Below are 18,705 nucleotides of genomic sequence, written 5' to 3' on the forward strand. Positions count from 1 at the left end.
AAGAAACCCTTTGGTGTCTGTGAGGGTCATAATAATGTCAATTTTAATATGTGAGACTGCATTATTAATATTCTGCTGGATGCAAGTGATTGAACACGAGAGAAGTTACTGCAAATAATATTTCCTGATGGAGGTGGAGAGGCTGCCCATAAAGCTACATTCTGGATGGACTTCCAGATTTTATGAGGGTTTCACATAATGGGGAGATTTTAGGATTTTTTCAGCTTATTTTGTAATTTTGTTTTCATGCAGGAACCTTACATTTAACTTGGTAGAAGACTAGCCACCTCTCCACCTGGGTTTCTTTCTGCATGTGGTCTTGAATGCTGCTGCTCAAATACTGCTGCCTCTTGTATGGAAGAGGTTTCTGCTGTGAGGACAGTCAAGGTGCTTTTTACCATTTTATTAATGGTAAATCAGGGCAAAAGCCAGACTTTTTCCAAGGGGGTCAATGTTTTAAATTACAGCAAAGCCATTGTTATTGAAAGGGGATCAGCACTCTCTTCCCAGCATCTCAAAAATTTTTCTTTACTGCTCTGACCTCAGCTACCACCCTCCATTTGACAGATTTTAAATGACCAAGTGTTGCACCACTTTGACTTTTGCTCTGTTATCTTCAATCTGATGGCTGCAAATATTCCCAAACTCTTGAAAGACAGCTGAATAGCTCCATGAAAGTGGTTTCAAGTGAGAGAAACAGTGAAAACAAGACATGATAAATTTAGGGTACCAATTACAGAAAAAGACAGATTATCTCTTATTCCTGTGGCTGCCCTTCTGTCTATCTGAACCTTTGAATGTCGTTCAAATAAAGGTATCAAAGGTGGAAAAATATGGCATAACAACTGCAGTTTTGTGATCACTGTGGAACTTCTTTCATAATGCAAATAGTGGGGTGGTATCAGGAAGCAAGGCTGGATGCACAGAATTTCAAGCAGAAAGTCAAACTCAGCTGAAATTATCTTTTAATGAAGACAGAAGCCAGTGGACAGCAGGACATGAAGCAGTCAGTGGAGATGAACAGACTGAGAGAGTATCTCAAAAACATTTTGCTGGATCAGCTAGAAACCAAGCAATGTTTGCTGAAGTATTTTGATTTTTTTCCTTGCTTCCTCTCTTCTCTTCCACACGCCTTCTTCCTCCTTTAACTAATCTGGTATTTTGAATTTCATATCCAAATAACACTTGGGTATGATTTTGCATGATTTAAGACATTGCTTTCAGGGTGATGTATTACCAAATGTTACTGTTTTTTCATTAGAACTTTATTTTCGTGTCAGCTCAACCTCAAATATTTAGACTGAGCTTTAGACTTGGACTGAACTAGAAAGATGATAGCAAAAATAATTTTGGGTAAGATGCATGGTGAGTTGGCTTTCCTCTTGGGCTTCTTTGTTTTGGTGGTTTTCTTGATTGGTTTGGTTGAAGTGGTATTTTTTTGTTTTGTTTTGTTGTTTTTTTTTGTTTGTTTGTTTGTTTGGTTTTGGTTTTTTGTTTTTTTTTTTTTTTTTTTTTTGTTGTTGTTTTGTTTGGTTGTTTGTTTTTTTTTGTTTTGTTTTGGGTTTTTTTTGTTTTTCTTTTTTTAACCCCAAACTAGAGACTAGTGTTTGGAAATTTAGTCTTAAAATTATATATGACATTTTGTTTTTGTTTAAATAGTCTCAATAGTTTCTTCAGAGATTATATATCTCGGAACAATAATATCACACAGGATTAATCTATTCTATAGAATTCTAGTGTACGTTTTTCTGAAACTCTTTAATTATGAGTCTACAGGGATAACTCTTCATTATATTCTTCAATTCACCCTTCCTCCACTTCTTCCTTACAGGTCAGTGCATTTTCCAATCATACTAGTCACTTAGGTAGACAACAACATATTTGGGAAAGGGCATTTTTGTGTCAAGATTGTCAAATGCATTCTTTATGTCAACATAAGATGTTTCTGTGCAGTAATTTGGATGGGCAGCATAATTGTTTTATTTTTTAATAATGTCTAATCACAGAAAACACCCAGTAATATAAAGTCAGGGACAGCTGTAGAAATGAAATGCAAAAGAGATGTTGGTTGTCTCTTAGAATTTTCTTCCAACTTTCTGGACAATAGTGTTTGGACTTTATGGCTCTTTTAAAAAAACTTTCATTAGGGAATTTAGCACCAAATGCAGTTAACACAGACCCAGCAATTATCTGGGTTTACATTAATTCAGGAGGAGAGGAGTTGGTAACTTCCAGATGCTTTAAATATCAGATTTACCCAAGAAAGTGGAATTGTGACTGTGACAACTGAGTTAGAAGAGGAACAGCTCCCCTGGGTTTGAAGGGAGCCAAAACCTACAGATGTTACCAGTCAACATGTACCAAGCACACCTGCACGGGTGGCAGTTGGGTTTTTATGTCCCTTCTCTGGCCAGGGAAAGATGAGAAAACTTGTACTGAAGCCAAAGGAGAGGGAGGGTTGGCAGGTGACATGGGAACTTGTATTCCTACAATATGGATATTACATCACTGATACTATACCACTGTATTATCACTCTGTAGAGCTGGCTGAGAATAAACAGGATTTATTTTCTGGAGGGGCAAGGAGGGGAATGATGCAGGAAATGATTTCTTATCTGGGAAGGTGAATGTGTGAAAAGCATGTCTAGGTAAGTTCAAGGCCATACCTGCAGAAGTGAGAGAGATGCTTAGTGATGGGACAGGCTAGGGAAACATCTTTTCTGCCTGCGGGGAAAGAAGGGATCAGCTTCTCCTAGCAGCTGGCAAGCTTGAGATCTTGCAAAATGATGGGGAGTCTGGTACAGAAACAGGTGCTCCTGAAAAATGAGAAAACAGTCTGCATGTTGATGCCTCTCACAACTCTATCCCAATTCACTGCAGATGGTTCTGATTTGAAACTTGGTTTTATATTTTCCTTCTTCTTTGTAGTTTAACAGATACTCAGGATGAACTTGTAGGATAGTTATTTTAAGTAGAACTGTTTCTTCCCTGTTTTCAGCTCAGAGTGGGAGGTCTCTATGAGTGCAACTGCAGCCTCTAAAGAGTGTTTGTAATGCTGTATGAAAACTGTACCAGAACAACCTTGATACCACCAAGCTTCTCTGGGCAGCTCTGCTCTGTGCTGCTCTTGTCACTCTGCTCCATTTGGCACTCTGCTCCATAGTCGCATGCTGGCTTTGTCTCCCTGCATTTTTCCTGCCTTTTAATTTTCACTGTACCTTCTTGAGCTACAGACACTGCAGACACAGCAATGGTACAGACTACTTAGTCCTTCCTGTTGCCTTGAGCACCAGAATTTTCTCTCACAGTTTTAAAAAATCATATGTGTGTATGTGTACAACTTACACATGTAATGTCTAGTGCTGGCAAGACTTGATCCCCTGTCAGGACATATGTGCACACAATCTCTGGGTCAATTGTGAGCCTCTCCTAGAGAGAGCCTTCTAAGAGGACTTCATTATATTTCATGCAACTTTTTCTAGCCCTACACAGTTTTTTCCCTTATTCATTAATTAAATAATTGCTGCCATCTACCTTTCATCACTGGATTTCTTCATTTCCTAGTATTTGCTTATATAAGTCAGTCTGTGTTCTGTTGTGTGAATTATCTTCAAATTATTGTAAAGCCTTTCCAATGTGTGCATTTTTTCCTGCTTTCTCAGAAGGTTATTCTGTTTATAGGCTGAGTTCTTAGAAGTTGCTAATGCTCAGTCTGACCTGAGATTTCACTATTTTGATTCTTAATAAAGTCAAGCCTATGCTAAATGTCTAGCTAATTTGTCCAGTGATGCATTATGGTTTCCATCTTATAATGTAGTCCAGAAGCCTTTAATCTATTTAGCTGTTTGTACTGATAGCCAGTAAAAGATATCCCTGGTTTGCCTTTTTCTCAGTCTTTGCCTCCCTACACAGTCCCATTACTCTCACTGAATTGCAGTGCTGAGACTGTGAATGCTTTTGATCCTTGCATCCTATTATTTTGTGCTTGGGTGAAGCTATTTATGTATAATATAAAAGTATCTATTATGTAGAAGTGGAAAAACAAAACTTGGACTTCTCATAAACAACAAATTTGTTATATAAATGAAGGGATTTTGTCTCAGAGGGCATCTAGGGATAGGTTTTTTTTCTCTAGATCTGTATCACATCTGTCAAAAACATGCCTGGCACAGAGTGACACCAGTCTTTGGCAGGTGGGTCTGACAAGGTTTCTTGGCTTGCTTGCTATTTGCTCCCCTGTCCAAATTAGGATGGTGGCAAGGCAGCCCAGCTCAGGGTTAGCTGAGACTTTAACCACCTCTTTGCAGGGAAACCATGAGAATTTTTTTCCTCTTGCCATGGTATGACTCTTGACCCCTTCAGTTTCACAGTTTTTCCTACTCTAAAATGAAAAACTTTTTTGAATTTTCTTTTTCTTCCCGTCATCTACCAAAAAAAGAAATAATCCCAAGACAGTAAAGTAGTGTTAGGTAATATCCTCCTCTAATGGAGTAAATTTAGTGAATAGTCTAGTGTGGCATAGTATTTTATTTAATTTCTACATCCAGTGTCATACTATTTATCATTTAACTGATGGACCAAAAAAGCTTTACTAAATTCTCCATAATGTTCTGTCTTTGATAAGTGTAGGATTTTTAATGGGGATAAGTTCTTTTGCTGCAGACATTTTTCTCTGGGTGATTAAGATATATTGTTAGGCTAGCCTAAAAATGGGATAGTTATGTTAACATTAGTAATGAAAAATCAGTTTTTAAACATCTTAAGAATACCTAGTGAGTTTGAATGCAAGGAAGCTGGTAATGTTATTGGCTAAACTTGGAAACTTCAAGTGTTTTACCTTTGGCGTATTTATTTAGTGCTAGCCTGAAATTCCTGAGTACCTGATAGGACATAAGAAACTGAATCCACTATAGTCCCTTTTCAACAGCACTGTACTCCAAGTATTGGAATAAAATTGAAGATTAATCTAAAAAGCGTTAGCATTCTGCATGACATTAGCTAGTTAGTGTTTTTTCAGATCTTTCTGTATCTGGTCATGCTTTGTTCTTTGGCGTTGTATTCTGTCCAGAAGCTCTTTTAACTTCTCCCAACTCAAAATGTTCTGTGAAGGGCAAATACTCTCATATCCAGGGCTCAACACTTCCCTCAGCCATTATTCACTGAGTAACTCTTGTGATGGGGCTGGGGGTTAAAAAAGCACTTAAACATTATTTATATGCTTGAATACTTTCCAAAACAAAAAAATGTTCATCATGAGCATCTGAAGTGAGAAGACAATCTTTGGTTTGCTGTGGAGCTGTCAGCACTCCATCAGCGCCCTGGGAGGGGTGTAGCTGGATGCACGGGGTACGTGCTGCTGGCTGGGGAAGGTGCAGCCTGGCAGCCACCTCATTTCACTCACTGAGCTCACAAATATTCGCTGGTGTTAGCTTGAATGATGGCAGACACGGCAGACATGGCAGAGAGCTTGGCCTTCTGCTTGCTGTTGGGAATTCACCAAGGCAAAACTGAGCTCGGTGGTGACTGATTTGCCCAGCTGATCCTGCTGAGTTGGAAGGGAGAGGCAGGGGTGTTATCTCCGTGCTGACAACGCTGAAGCAAGCACCAAGTGTGCATAACTGGTTATTGGATTCATATGGGTGCTGAATACAATGCTTGACAAGATTAAAGGGCTCTGTTCCTGGAAGGCAGCTGCTCTTAGTGCAGATGTCAGAAATCAGCCAATTTAACCTTTTCTTAGGGAGTAAGACCTGCAAACATGGATCAGTCAACTAGGAATGCACTTCACAGGTTATTGCATATTTGTCATTGTGAATCATTGGTACTTGTGGCTTTCTGAAATGACAGAGGACTACTGAAGTTGCTGTATCATTGCCAGCCATTTTCAGGAATTCTACTGTGGATATGCATATATTCAAATTCAATGTGCATATTTTCATCTGGTGTTACTGCTTTTTTCCTTCCTTTTTCCTTTTTTCTTCTGTAGGAAGAAGCATGAAGTTCCCAGAAAAGTAGAATGAGATCTGGGATAAGGCAAATCAACTTCAATCTTTTAATCAGTGGATGTCAATCACTTCTTTATGTTCTCTCTTTTTAAAGCTAAGATTATTATGTGCTAAAGTCTTCTTGACTGTCCTAACTTTACTTGGTGTATACTCCTTCTAGACTGCAAATAAATAACAGGCAAAGAACACAGTCTACACACACACACAATTGACCTCTGTCTGGTGTTAATTAAAACTGGTGATTGAGCTATTGAAATACTATAGTTTATAGAATTCACATTAATCTGTTTAAACTAATAACTTTGACTTCTTTACTCGTAAGAGGGCAGAAGCAATTAAACCTCTGCATAAATAGTAACAATTTCTATGTGAGTGCGTATACAAATTGTACAATAGGAGTTGTGTTAATTCTGTGTGCTTTAAAAAAAATTCTTAACCTTACAAATTTTGAGTAAGAGAGCAGCTGAGTTGTGACTGAACAGGTTTCTACCTTTACTCTGGCATTCACAGATACCTGTTCCTCATACTAACAGTGTTTCTTGCACAATATTCCTGATATATTTTCAAAAGTACTAAAAGAAAAATAGTTGATTGTTAACCATGCCAGTATTAAGTCTTTATTAAAAAGGAAAAAAAAAAAAAAGAAAGGGGGAGGAGAAAAAAAACCCCAAAACAATAACGACATGTCTGGTTAAAGGTAGATGTAAACACAATCTGCTTTCAGAATAGAAAGTAGAGAGCCTATAACCTTTCCAAATGAAATTATGTTCCCTGTTCTGGTATATTGCACCCAACCTGACTCACAAAGGAATTTGAATAAAATCTTCTGCCTGGTAAACATTTGCAAGATGGCTGGGAGGCATGATAGAAAATGGTGACTGCTATTTTGACAGTAGGAGCTTGATATTAACCAAAATCCATGACAGCTCTGGGTTGGGAATAGCTTTGTGGCAGTACAAATCGTTGGTAGTTTGCTGAAAGTCTCTTTGTTCCTGACATGTATGTACATGCTGAAAAAATAGTCAGAATTCAATTTCAAGGGAGCTTTTAGCTCTGACTTTGCAGTTTTTTGGGGTTTTTTTTCCTCACTAAATGCACAGAGGAGGAGATGTGGTAAGAAAGCTGCATGCATTCAGGAAGAAGCTCCTTTGGCTCGCCCTCCTGTAGAGGACATTGGTGTTTAGAAGTATTGCAGTCTGTGACTTTCAATGAAAGCTTTCCTCTTGAGCAATCCAAATGCAGCTTTCTGTTATTTGAAGTACTGCAGAAAACTCTTAAAAGCACACTTTTATACCCCAAAAAATGTTATTCTACCAGGGCATATAATCTTTTATTGTGTCTCTGTTTGCAAGTGACTTAAGGCATTTGTTTTTACTGAGGGCATGCTTTTTTTTAAAGCATCTACTCCTGTAACAGTAATTCCCCTGTGTGCTGTATAACTCTTTTGTTTAGGAGATAGAAAGAATGTAAGGATTACCACTGCAGAGAAAGCCTAGCCTTTCCTTTGTTCAAAAGGGATGTGCTCATTTTTCAGGTGTTGCTGCTTCAGATGGATCTGCGTGTTCGTGGCTGCCTCCCCATCTTTGTCCCCAAAAGCTTCCCTTGTGTGGTGAGGGTGGAAATAAAGTGTAATCACTTCTGTTTCCCAGATTTTGAAAACTATGTGTTATTGCTCTGGTGACTGAGCTTCTCCAGAGGCCAAGTATGAAAAAATAGCAACTTGAATTGCTGCACAAATGGGAGAAAATTAGTTTTGCTCTCATGCCTCAGTGTAGTCCTTGTTGACTTTTTTTGTAATTTCACTTCTTCTCATATTTTACTTCTATTATGCAATTCTCTGTTCTGTTCTTTCTTGTGGCTTCATGCCTCTTTCTTACTCAGACCATTTATCTCACCCTTTAATATTAGAAAGAGGCTGCATATTGTTTGGGTATATTGAAGCATATATGAAATGATAGATATCTGCAGAGACAGACTCTGTCATATGGGAGAAATTCTTACCAGAGCATCACACTTGCCCCCCAGTTTTTCTTGCCCACCCTTGTCTTCCCTTTCAGTGTCAATGCTATTGCTGGTAGTAGTTGCCCACACATTTGTGATTAACTAAAACCTTTTGTTTTAATTTAAGGTTTTGCCACAAGCACTTCTACTGGAGCAGTGTAAAGTTTCTTTAATCCGGCATATTCTCTGAGCACACCATCTATGCTGATGGAGCTAGTGGGATAATTTAGGATTCATTCTTTTTCTTTCTTATACCAGACATAATATAAGCTTGTTTGGCTTGGTCTAATTGGATGCCACTTTGGAGTCCTCCTCCAGGTTCAGTACAGACTCTGTGGCTACTGTTACTCAAATTCCAGTTGTGTGGTCATGTGTTAAAGTTGGAGCTTGGGAGTGATCTGCCTGCCCAGTCTGCCATGCTGTGGTTTCCCCAGGCATGCTCATCCCTTTTCCTCACTCCCCTTTGCATTTGTGAGATAGGCTTCTAAACTCTATAACACTTTGTACCTGTTTTGCTCTTATCTGCTTTGTGTCTCCTCCAAAATGATTTATTTTCCAGTAGCTGCAGTGCTCCTCAAATTCCTGTAATTCTGCTGCATAGTTTTACCTCTTGCCTGACTTGAAAAGCTATTAAGATAAACAAGCCAGAGCAAGCTTTATGCACCAGCTAGTATCAGAAATTAATTTATCTTGGTTTTGTTTTTCTTCCTACTTAAGGACACAGCACTGCTCTCAATCTGTTTCTGTTGCTCTGCATGCTTACAGAGACCTTCGACTCTCATGAAGCATTTTACTGCTCAATTGCTCTAATCAAGCTGTTTCCCTGGCTATGTCTAGACTCTGTGGCAGGAATATGCCTCGGAGTCTGCCTCTCAAAGTGAGACTGGTGACATGGCACGCACCATGTCTCTTGCTTGGCCTAAGAACAGGAGTTTTTCCCAGCTTCGAAAATAGAGGAGTGGGGGGAGGAAGATACCACCCACTCCTGAAAGCGAGGGTAACTGAGGCTGTAGTTAATAGATCCCTTGGAGAGCAGATTAGAATGAAATTACACTGAATGACCAGTGTTTACATATATCTATATATATATATATCTATCTATCTATATATATATATATATGGGAAAGCAAGAGAAAGGAGGGAAAAGCGTAGATGGCAGAAAGGAAAGATATCACCACCTGTTGGATCAAGTGCTGAGATGATGGTTGTGATTTTGATGTCTGCTGGTCAAAGGGATGGTTGCAGTCCTGATCCATCTCAGGTGAGGGAAGCTCATGAAACACAGAACTCAGTAGGTTAATATAGGCCTCTGGAAGAAGGCTCCAGAAATTAGTCTGAGTGTGCTTTGGAAGTTTTTGATAATTTATGACAACTTCTAAGTTGTCTATCTACCTTCTAGGATGTGCAATTTACCCTTATCCTCCCTGGATCCTTTGCTGACCTAACTTGACTCACTGAAAGGGCAGAAAAATACCTATTTTTCCTCTTCCTCACAGCTCTCTTGTAATTAAACCAATTACTTAATGAGAAGAGAGGAGAGGATGAGTAATGCCCTATCACCATATCTCACATCCTCTGCAGAGGGTTTAATTTCCAAAGAAGTGAAGAACAGTGAGAGAGCATATGTATAAAATGCATATAAAAAAGGAAATTTTTTAGGTTATGAGATCAGTTTTCCAGGAGTTATGGTATTTAAAGTAGTTTAGCCAAATGTCAAAACTTTTTTTACTTGTGTGTTTGCAGTGACAGAATTATGTGGTCATGTACTTTGTATTCTGAGGCTACTGTCTCATTCAGTGCATGGACCAGGCAGGGTGAAAGAGAACCATGGTACTGCTGAACTACTCTTCCTTCTGTAGCAGCTGTATCCTGACAGGAAAGCTGCCACTTAAAACACGCAGTGTCCCTCCCAATTCTGGGCTTGTTTGTACCTGAGTTTTCTGGAAAATTGGGCTAACATCTATCACATTTCTTAGCAACTAAAAGTGGGTAAAGGCCTTTTTTTACTGACTGCTCATTGTGTTATTTTATATCTTTCATAGAAAGAAGAGAACTGCTGCTTAAATGTAACAATTAATTTTCTTCCAATGGACCACAAACAGCACTTTTGGGGAAATCTCAACTATAAGTCAAGTTTATAATTCCCCTGCAAGAGATGCAGGGTATGTTTTTGCAGTCGAAAGGTATATTCAGTGAAGTGTGCACGCAAAGAAAATATTACCAATTCTCCTTACTTGCAGATAATTTGCTAATGTATGATTGCATTAATAAATTAATCATGTGTTAGAAATTATCAAAAGCAAACTTGACATTTGAATGATAAAGGCCTTTTACAGATGTTTTGCATTTCCTATTTTTCATAAGATCATTTTTATATAAAAGTGATATATATATTTCAAAATTATTGAGTAGCGTTCATTAAATATCTCTGCTGTTTTTAGTTTTTATGCAATTTTCCAAAAGCAATGAACACAACTGGTGTTGTGGTGTATTCAGGCTTGATTTTTCTGCTATTGTCTTCTTATTTTCATGATTTGGCTTTTAGGTATCTGCTTTCAGGAGTCATGGCACAATGCCATATCTCTGTTTTGGTTCCTTCCCCACTCTTTTGCTGACAATGACAGAGTCAGCCAGAGAGGTTGCTTCACGTCTGCCCTGTAGGTCTGGTCATTTCCATTTTCTGTGAATGCTTCCTGCGTGGGAGCTGCTCTAAGCCATGTGTTACATTGATGCTCGAGTGCTCTACCAGAGCACATCTTTAAAATTTAGGTGTGTAAGTTGCCTGAATTGAGAAGACTGGTAAGAAACAAGTTCTCCTCTCTCTTCCTAACTCTCTGACTTGCTGCTGTTATTCTTCACTCCACACCAAGCAAATTCTGGCCCTGTTCTTCCCATATCCAATGCAACGGGAGGAGGAACAGGTCAGGCCTTGATCTCGCATGACCTCTTTGCTTTTCCCTCCCCAGTCTCCCAACAAAGTGCTGTTGCCATGCCTGGATCACCAGCAATGCCACAATCTGATGTTTTAATCTACTCAGGGATGATGTGTAGAAGATTGTCAGTGCAGTGGCTGCTTCCAAACCCTGGGGGACCACTGGGGGGGTTTATTACTTCCTCTTGCTAAGCCAAAGCTCCTTGTGCCAGAGAATCCATAATTTCCTCACTGGCCCCCTGCAATGCACCCATGGATGTTGCATACTGCTATTGGAATTGGGCAGCAGGTGGTGAATTAAAGGATTCATCTGCCAAGAAGAAAATAAATGTTTGGGGTTTCTTTTCCCTATTGCTTTGTGTTTGGTGAGGAGAGAAGGTGCAGCAGGTGCTAAAACCGCTACTGCTGCCTTGGGGGCTCTTGTCCTGCTTCTCTTACTGCCTCTCTGCTGTTGCCTTGTTCCTGCTGCTTATACAGCAGGGCCTTGTGCTTTGCTAGGAAATGGTCTAACACATTTTTGGAGGTGGAGAGCTGACAGTATTTTGGAGCTGACTAAAAGGCAAGAAGGGTAGTAGCCTTCTCTTGTTTCTGGGTTTTCTTTGTTGTTTTATATCTTTTATATCTTTACCCATATGTTTCCTCTTTTTGTTTTTGTTGTCACTAGACTGTCTCACGCTGTCCCTAGCCAAATTCATGTTCTCTTAAGATTTAGCCATCCAGACATAGTAATGCAACCCAAGAAAGGATTCCTTATAATTCTGCTTTCTCTCTGAATTAGTGTCTAAATGCTACTAGCAATACTGATGATAGATTAAAAATTAGGTTCTATGTTTTCACTTCCTCTTCAATTCATGTCTCTGCAATGTTTCCCAATATTCTAGGTAAGTGCTGTCTTTCTTTCCCTTTTTCCTCTATGATTAAGCTAATGGTTAAATTTCTGAATTCTTTCCTATCCAAGCATCTCCAGTCAGGTAAGAAGACTTTTTTTAAGAGCAGCTGTCCAATTATTTTGGCTGGTGATAGCTATAATTATATTCTGTGGTCACAGTAACAAGCAAGTGTAATTAGAGTTCCAGTTCCATGGTATAAGTTCATCACCACGGAAATGAGGGAAAACTTCCTATGTATGGGGTGTTAGGACATTGATTTGAGTAGTATATCTCAATGCAGCAATTCCTGTCCTGTTATAGCTGGTGCACACATTTATGTTACATTGTCAGATACTATACATGTTTGTGGTGGGATATTCTCCAGCATCCTTCTGGAACCCTTTTAATTCCTACCGATCATTTTGGGTTGGGGTTTTAGGCTTTGCATTAATTGATATCTTTCTAACATCATCTTTCACAGGAAATTATCTCTGATTATAGCTGGTTTAAGCCCATAGAGAAGAAACAAAGGATATGTGTGGGTCCAGAGCAGAGAGATGGAAAATGACAGGAACTTATGTATCCTATATACTGTACAAGCATAACTTTTCCCTTGTGCAAAGACAGTTTGGACTTGACACAGCCCTTTAGGGCTCAAGAATATAAAGCAGAATTACATCAAACCTTCAAATTATTCAGTAGTTCTGGGATTGTTCTAGATTTGCGTATCAAAATCCCAGTCATAATCAGATGGAGGATTCAGCCTTTTGTGTCTGTGGACAGCACTTAAAAGCACTTAGTCAAGTTCTTTTTGAAATTGAAATATAATAACTTTGTAAGAACACTAATTTTTTCACTAGCTCTGTTCTAAGCATATCATTGCACAACATAACCTTTGCTTTACTTCCAATAATCCACTAATTTGAGACTGAAATATCCTTTGAAACATCAGGGTAACTTTTCTAGCCTTCATCCAATGAAAAGACAGAGGAAATATTTCTGAGCCCTCCAGCTTAAATGCAAGGCAGTCTGAAAAGGGGTAATATATATATATAAAATATTTAGTTTATTTTAGATTTGTTAATGTTTTAGTGATTTAAGTTTTCAGACTCTTAAGAGAGTGTAAAAGGAGCCCTGAGAAAAATAAGACCTCTGTTTCTCTGGTGGGATGAAATTTCATGCTTCTTTTTGGCATTGATTTTACCAAGGTAATAGTTCTCTGTGTAGCTGTGTGGTGGCAAAATGAGGAATATGAAGCCCTGCCTCCAGAGCTGCTCCAAGCTGGTGAGTCTGGGGATTTCCTCCTGTTACAGTGCTATTGTTTCTTATCTATTCCTGGTATAATTCTTCAGACCTTTAGCATACTGATGGTAGGGAAATTAATGGTTAATGCCAAATTGTACACACGAAGGATTTGTAAAGCCCTAGAGCATGATTAGACAGATTGTTAATTTTAAGCATACAAAGTTATCTCTTGATACAAACCTACCTTCCACAGAGAGTATCAGTGAAAGTAAAATACCTTTTGGCTTAATTGTAACCAGTTCTACCCAGAGGAAATAAATAAAAAAAAAGACATTACAAGAGTCCTTTTGGATCTATGCTCGAGTCTCCGTGCTTTGCAAACATGATAGACGCCAAGATGTGGGGACAACAGCAAGAAGTGTTCCTCCTTTGCCTTTACTCCAAGCTACTTGACCAGCTTTACTTCAGTGCATTGCAGGCAGTGAGTGGCCTGTGAATGAAAGCTGGTGTCTGGTTGGCAAGGATTCAGGGAAAGGGGTCCTGAGTTTGGCTTAGCAGGTCTGCTCTTCAGCTGTGTGCACTTGTAGCCTCTAGTGGAAAAAGGTTGATCCTCATCTTCCCTCCTGATGTCTGCAGTTGTGTGGATCACTTGGTGCTGCTGCTGGCTGGAGACCTCTTCCCATGGGCACTGGCTGTGGTGGAGGTCAGGGAACTCTACCTGAGTTCTCTCTGAAGAGAGAGCACACAGCAAAACAGAGTTATAAGCAGCCCCAATGAAATCACTTCATTGGAAAAGGACATTTTGATTCGAGAGTTTTCAATGGTCTTCTAAACCCTCCAGCAGTACTGGGCTTATCCACATGTGCTGAGGATGGCATTTATTCTCGAGGGTCAAAAGTTTTTATGAAACCTAAAATGTGAGCCATGTCAGTCCAAGGAATGAGGATCTATGACAAGTTACTGGAAAAAAAGTCTTTTGTTTTAGGCTTAATATTTTTAAACAGTTTCCAGGAAGATTTTTTACATTTTAGATTTTTATTGAAAGTGGAAAGAGAAAGGTCTTTTAGGCTATTCAACTTCAGACCTGTAACTAGGAGATATCAAAAAAAGCTGATTCATTCAAACATGGTGGTGATGTGGGATAAATAAACAAGAGAATCATCCCACTGCTGGAAGACTCATTTGGTTTTGTAGTAAATATTCACTACTTTGTCATGAATAAATCTGCTATTCTTCCTGATGCCATTTTATGTAAAAATAATATGCTGGAGTGAGCCCTATGTTAAACTAAACTACAGAGTCAAAGTGAAACAAATCAAATTTAAAAAAAATATAAAAAGGACTTTAGCCACCTCTCAGTAGAGGTAACATTATAATCAAGGAATAAAACTCCTTGAGAAATCACTTTTGATTGATTAAGACACTTGCAATTTAATGTGCTACTGCAGCAAAATTTAAGAGCACAATAGATTTTAAGGAACAGATTGTTGTTCAGTTTGTTGGCAGTTCTGAAAAAGAAAAAAAGCATTTCAGAAATGAACATTTCAAGTGCATTGCAATTTGTTTCAGGTCTATCACCACTTCTTTTGATCTGACATGAATTTTTTGATTCTGATTTTTCTCTTGAGTACTTTTAAAAACAAAAATTGTGGTGCCTGATGTGAAGAAACTTATTTTTTGACTGCTTTTCGTTTTTTATATGGATGATTGAACAGAATGTTTGAATTGTTTCGTTTTCTCTATTCAAGTGTATAAATGTATTCTCTACTCATTTGTTGCTGTGAAGGTAAAAGGTGAAGTCAAAGTGAAAGTGATATAGTGATACTTCATAGCAAGTGTTCATGGAGGATTAATTTATTCTGTGCTGGCTGTGAAAAAAGAAAAGACAACAAGCAAACAAGAACAAAGTATTCTTGTTAGATTTTTTTTTTACCCATATGAAGGCTGTTAAACAATGTTAGAATATATTGAAAGGATCAAAGTGAGAAAGATAGAAAGATGACTACTGAAAGAACTCAATGGTTTTAAGAATGCCAGAGGGAAATCCTCTCACTAGGACAGTGGTCAGTAGTGTTAGGTTTGCAGGTCGGTGTTTGGCAACCAGGAAGTTTGGGGTTTGCTCCTGAAATTATTTGGGACAGCAGTCTTTTACCAGTGAATAGAATGACAATGATCATATTTGTGTATATGTGACAAATCAGCTTATTTATACTGCTTTGGTTTTAATTTTGCTTAAAAAAACCCAAACCATTAATTTTCTTGGCTTGAACCCCCTTTATTTATGGATGTCCTGATTCTCAGCTAGATTGCCCAGGTTAACTGTTCCTGAGCTGTGAGTGCCATGTCTGTACTTGTAGCAAATGTTCTTTAGAGCTAGAAGGGTGTGCAAAATGATGCCAGTAACATTCACCAAAGTACCTGCAAACCTTTAGAAAAAATATTTCTGTAGTTTGTAAGACACAAAATGCATTCCTACATGGGGTTGTGAGAAGGACATGCTCATAACCACTTTGTGTGATTTGCCTGTTTTCTCATGCCTGTAGCACTTGTGACTTATTAAGAGATGGTGAGTCATCCTGTTCCACATGGCCATTAATTACATCTTTGGAGAGCTGTGCTCTGTTACAAGAGCCAGCTTAAATATGAACAGCTGTACAACTCTCTCACAGAGCCTACCTTAGAAGCAAAAATAGTCAGATTTAACCACAGGTTAGCATTAGCTATGTAAAAAAGAAAAAAAAAAAAGAAGATGTGGAATTTGGTGGAAACCTTGGTAAATCTAAGTGGTCTTAATTTCATTTGACACATCCATTTGGATAAGCTGAAATCTCAGCTGTAGCTTTCACTATATCTCTCTCCACATTGCTGTGGGTATTCAAGACAGAGAAAGAGGAGAAAATAATCTCTCAGAATGTCTGCTCAAAAGAAGAGGAGGAGGAACTGGTGGGTTTGTAATGGTCCTGTCCCAAAAGAGAGCACATGTTGGACGAGTAAGCCTGCATATGCACATTTATACATATACACACACTGTCACCCTTTATATATATATTTTAAAATGTACTTCAATTAATTCAATTAAACAATTTTTATAACATAAATTCAAGCAGTGGATTATACTTCACTGTATTCAGAGTGCCAAGTGCCTCTGTATTCAGAGTGCCAAATCATGAAATTCTTCTGATAAGTCAATGTTACCAGTAGTACATAATTTCTTCAAAGAATTTGTGATTTCAAATGCTGGGATTGGGAAGAGGGAGATCTTTTACTGGGTTTCTAGGGACAATCTTCTGCAACATTTTTAGAAAAGGAGGAAAAAAGGATCATCCTGCTGGGTTTCCTCGACTATCCTTTCTTTAAATGTACCTGCAGATAGTTAATCATTGTTATGTATTGTTTTAAAACAATATGTAATTCATGTACTGAAGACTGTATTTTCTCAACTATATTCTGTGACATTTAATTTAAAAACAATTTCAGTATAATTATTACAGATGTTTAAAGTATGTCCCTTGCAAAATTGAGAACAGATACAAGAAAATGAAGTTAAGTGCTGCTATTGCATTTTCCATTTGGTTGAAACTTAGCTGTGTGCATTACTCCCATGGGAGCACAGTAAATGGAGTGGAATTTTCATTTCATTTGTTATGAAAGACAGTCAGTTCCTCAGATACTTCTCAGTCTACAATGTCTTTTGTTTTACCAGTTGGAGCTACTTCATTTCTAGAAATAGAGTATTTCTTTTGTACTGTGCAATGCAAAAATCATATTTGAGGTCAAACGCCCCTCTGCTGAAATGATTTTTTTCTTAAAATCCATTGTTATAATGAATCCTCTTTCTCCCACAGCGTTTAAAACAAAAGCTTGAAAACATTTGTGCCCTGAAAGCTGAGGAATTTCCTTACCTGGCTTCTGTCGTGGCAGCCTCAATTCCAAAGACAGCTCCGTATTAGCAGGATGAGCCTTTGTCCTTTTTGGTCAAGTTTTATGTTTAAATTGTGAAGTTAAATGAGTATCTTGTTGCATTGGGAAGAAATGCTGGCAGTTACAGAATTTATTACCTTCATTCTTCCAAGTGGTGTATAGCCTCTATAAAATGGATTCACACTCCAGTTACCTTTGTGTGCTCTAATAGCTCAGATGAAGAGGCATTGTAGAGATGCTGTACCATTGCAGGAACAAAGCCCTTTCCAGAGACAATATTATCATTCTGTACTAATGGAAAAGTTCTCAAAATTCAATGGGAAGCCGTTCTGAAAGGTTATTTTGTAAGCACTTTTTTAACTGAGCAGAGGATTTTATCTCTTCCGTGGGAAGGGCTCCAAAGGTTTTTTTAAAAGGAATTAATTCTAATTAAAATTCTTAACCCTTGGTTAATGCTTTTATCCCAGTGGAACTTCATTGTCTTCAGTGGAGTTATTTGTATTTATGTTGTGATAGGGATAACTTCCTCAGAAACCTTTCATTTCTGTGCAGGGTGATTAGTTACCTCCTTGTTAAATCTGCAGGACTTTTCCCTAAGGTATGGAGAAAAGGAGAAGGAGAGGACATTAGTAACTCTCTTTCACACTTGCAGTATTAAGATACGATGCTCTGAAGAATATAAAACAAACATGTTCTGCCTGTCTTCTTTGCCTCAGAAAAGAATAACTTCCTCTGCCTGGCTGACTGTGACCTGTCAGGTACCTGCCTGGGTCAACAATAACAAGAAAGGACTGATGGGCCTGGATAGATAGACAGACTGCCATGATGGCATTTGACTGCCTTGAAATGTAGACATTTTATTTTCATTTTGGGTAGAGATTCTCTGGATGCAAAATGAAAATAATTTGGGTGATGCCTCTTCTGTCATGTCAGCGGTTTTAGTTTTTAACACGAGAGCGAGAAAGAGAAAAATGATCACAGCAAATGGATGCAGCTTGATAGAGTCCCACACTGTCCATCTAACAGACAGTGCAGGAGAGTTTGCTGTCTTGCAATGTGCTTTTTTGACTCAGGTTTGTTTCTGATCAGTCACTGACCTCTCCCATCATTTTCCTTGTGAATAATTAACAAGCTGGAATCAGTGGGAGCAAAGGGAGGAAATGGGCTGGAAGGCTGCTTTCATCTCAGTGGCTCCCGTGTAGGACTCTGGAATTAAAAATTTGCAAACTGTGTGCTTTTAATGCACCCTTTCTGCATTTTCTCTCTTTCCTATGCCTTAAACTCACTGGAGCCACCAGAAGCTGAGCAAAGTAACACATCTAACAGCATAGAGTGGTGTAATTCTGGGTTGTGATAAAGAGAAGATGATGATGGTGTGCACTCCTTTAGTATCCTGGAAGCTGCCTGCTGTCTCCTTTTCCCTCCAGCTCTCCTGCTATTCTTACAGCTGAGAAAGGAACCTTCATGGGCCTTGCCCTGTGTTCTGCTGTCCATTAGCAGCCAAGGTAAGCTGTGGGGATGGGGGAGGGAAAGGGGTGAGCTTAGAAGGACATTTGTTCTGGGACGTTGTATCCACAAGGGAAGAAGATAAAGGGAGGACAAATGGCAGAAATGTTGTGGCCCAGGTGTGGCAGTTATTGTTGAGGATGGGAAATATGCTTCTGTTTGGAATCCATAAATTAACGTGCTTCTCACAGTGATAAACAGGACTCTTGATGGAAGCAATAGAGTA

At 38.6% G+C, this 18,705-nt stretch overlaps 1 long non-coding RNA gene across 3 annotated transcripts in view; it reads left to right on the top strand.

Moving 5' to 3' along the window:
- Positions 1–18,705, top strand: part of LOC148225265 (uncharacterized) — a 192,845-nt gene that overhangs the window by 25,020 nt on the left and 149,120 nt on the right. For all 3 annotated transcript variants that reach the window (XR_015805046.1, XR_015805049.1, XR_015805048.1), the window contains exon 5: positions 16,898–18,478. This is a non-coding gene — a long non-coding RNA (uncharacterized LOC148225265). The remainder of the gene's footprint in view (positions 1–16,897; positions 18,479–18,705) is intronic.

Source organism: Sturnus vulgaris, chromosome 1 (assembly GCF_052056855.1).
Source record: "Sturnus vulgaris isolate bStuVul1 chromosome 1, bStuVul1.hap1, whole genome shotgun sequence".
NCBI lineage: Eukaryota > Metazoa > Chordata > Aves > Passeriformes > Sturnidae > Sturnus > Sturnus vulgaris.